We start from the raw sequence: 3,194 nt of genomic DNA, 5'->3' as shown, positions 1-3,194 counted from the left end.
GCTTTTGAGATCCCTAGGAAAAGCCTTTTTAATTAATATAGAACGGGGAGTTGTGGAGGCTCATGGGCCTGCTGGACAAGGAACGGAAGGAGTCCTACAGTGGAATAAGTCCTAGGTTCCTTTCCAGCGTATGGTGACTGAAAAGCTTCCCCCAGAATGCTTTGATCTGTTATGTTAATGTACCCCAGTTCTGCTCCCCTGGTTGGCTCTGTTGGCCGCCATAACCCTTGTTACCTGATGCATTCTCAGAGTTTCTTGATTAGTTCCCTTACCCTGGGCCCCCTATGGCTCGAGCCCAGGGACTTCTCTGAAACCTTGCACGAGTGCAGATGCATTAAAGCTCTCCTGTAAAACCCTATGCGAAAACTCTTCCTGTTCATTCATTGTCAGACTGTTTTAGCTAGCTATCCGGTGTGTGTGTGCAAGTGTGCTGGCTGCACTGAGAGGCTTTCTTGGAGGCGCTTTTGGGAAGGTCGCAACATGTTATCAGACAACAGAAACATGACAGGAAAGGCAGATTTTCCTTCAATTTATAACCCTTAAAATCACAGATGAAGTGGGATCCTCTCATCTTGGAGGCGCTTTTGGGAAGGTCGCAACATGTTATCAGACAACAGAAACATGACAGGAACTGTTTTAGCTAGCTATCCGGTGTGTGTGTGCAAGTGTGCTGGCTGCACTGAGAGGCTTTGCATTAAAGCTCTCCTGTAAAACCCTATGCGAAAACTCTTCCTGTTCATTCATTGTCAGACTGTGGGCCCCCTATGGCTCGAGCCCAGGGACTTCTCTGAAACCTTGCACGAGTGCAGATGCATTCTCAGAGTTTCTTGATTAGTTCCCTTACCCTGGGCCTTTGATCTGTTATGTTAATGTACCCCAGTTCTGCTCCCCTGGTTGGCTCTGATGGCCGCCAGTGGAATAAGTCCTAGGTTCCTTTCCAGCGTATGGTGACTGAAAAGCTTCCCATTAATATTAGAACGGGGAGTTGTGGAGGCTCATGGGCCTGCTGGACAAGGAACGGAAGGAGTTGTGTGTTCAGTTGCTTAAAAATCTTTGCTTTTGAGATCCCTAGGAAAAGCCTTTTCAAGGTGTTTAGCATGGGAAAGTGTGGAGGCCAGTGGGCCTGCTGGACAAGGAACGGAAGGAGTCCTACAGTTCCATTTAAAGGTAAAATATTGGAAAAGGAAGATTCTCTGTCAGTATAAACCTTTAAAAAGAGGGACAACAGGGAAAAGGGGAAATTTTCCTTCAATAAAAACCCTTAATATCAGAATGAACCATGTCGCTACGCCTCCGAGAGGCAACAGGGAACAGGGAATGTTTACCTCAAAGCCCACATTGGTGTCTGTGAGCTGATGGCCCGAACGACCTGAGGTGGTCGTTGTGCTGTTCCGCGGCAAACCCAAATTATTTAACCCTATGTATTCCATGAATAAATGCCATTTGCCGTCCATTGTACGGGCAGGTAGAACCCCTCCCCTCAACAGGTAATACGTAAGCAGAAGGAAGTGACATTAGGGATGGGGGGAGGGAAATGTAGGTGATTAGGGATAGGCGTTCGGAAGATCTCGCGATTTTATACTGTTTATATTTTGCATGTTTTTTAATTAATCATGGGGGGGGGAATGTGAGTGATTAGGGATGGGGGGGGGGGGAAATGTAGGTGATTAGGGATAGGCGTTCGGAAGATCTTGTGCCAGAAAAAGAGGGAATTTCTTTCAATTTAACCCCTTAAAATGGGGGAACTGTGAGTGAGGCAAAGAGACTTAGAAGACCATGAAGTGTATGGGAATCCCCTAATTTTAACCTTAAAAGTTCCACCTCAGAAATTACATATGTGCCAGGATTGCTCCCACGCAAAAGACTTGAAGCTACCCCATTGGCAGCCAGCCCCTCCCGGCTCTGTCTTTCTGGAGCCCGCTTCTGAAATTTCCAGTTAAAAGATCTGCCAGCACTGGCAGGTTTGGCTGGCCTTATTTTGGGATATCTCGGTATGCCATGGCAGCTTTAGTCTGGGAGAAACTGATTCGCGTGTATTGAATTTTGAAGGTAAAATCTAGGATTATGGTTAGCGTTGTAATTATGGTCCGGTTTAAGGCATAAAGGTCCTTCTCAGTGTTATGTTTAGGATTAGGGTTATGATTATGTAATATTTTGTGTTCTGTTGGGTGAAGGTACCATTTAAGTTAGGGTTAGTTTTAGGTTATATGTAATGTTTGTTCGCGTGAAGAGCTCTGGTCCTGTTTGTCACCAGGGTTTGGGCTCAGGGCTAAGGTTTTGGCAGTATCTTCTTGGGGGGGATTTCTTTTTTTCACCTGAGTGGATGGGTTTTTTCACATTCACATTTCTTGAGGCCAGAAATGCAGAAGAAGTTCTCATGTATCCTCCTTCTCGAATCAGCAGCTGTCGTCTTTAACCATGTATTTTTTCAGATCGAAATTATTCTGGCATCTTTCCTGCTTCACATCACAGAGGTTTTTGGCCAGTCTACTTCAGCAGCACTGTTCCAGGCTGCCTGGCTCTTGAATGCCTGTACTCATCGGCATAGCACTCCTCTTTTCATCTTTGCTTCAACATCACAGAAAAATACAGGCTTCTCAAGCATCCTTCCTAGCAATCCAGTTACTGCTTGGTACTTATTCCCTGCATACCTATGATCTTACTTCACAAGGCCAGACTTCATCAGCAGAGGCACTTCCTATAACATAGCTCCTCTCACATGCCTCTTTACACACAGCATGCGTACATCTTACATCTCAATGTTGCCCTGGGTCTTCTTGCCCAAGAAGCGTATTTTTAGGCTCAGATGCAATCCCCAGGTTTTCAAGTTTTCCTACTCATTATCTGTCTTCTGCATCATAGACCTTCCTCGAGTCTCAATGTTGCCCTGGGTCTTCTTGCCCAAGTTGTCAACAGGCAGGGCAGTTCCAACTTATCTCTGTGCCATTGTGCATTTTGCATAGCCGCAGCAGGACATGCCCCTTAGGAAGGTAAAGGCAGTGGGTTTCTCTTCAGCACCACGGAGAAGAGCAAAGCGTTTGGAATCACAGGGAGGGAATTTGAAATTAGATTAGGGGAGGCCCTTGAGGAAAAATTTGGCCCCTTTGTCTTCCAAAACCTAAGTCATGGGACCAGGGGCTGGTTGCCGAAACAGACTGTACTGAATGAGGACTTCTCAAGGCACAAAAACCACA

The sequence above is a fragment of the Corvus cornix genome, chromosome 23 (assembly GCF_000738735.6).
Source record: "Corvus cornix cornix isolate S_Up_H32 chromosome 23, ASM73873v5, whole genome shotgun sequence".
Lineage (NCBI taxonomy): Eukaryota > Metazoa > Chordata > Aves > Passeriformes > Corvidae > Corvus > Corvus cornix.
The sequence above is the reverse complement of the archived record's forward strand: the minus strand, read 5'-3'. Positions refer to the sequence as shown.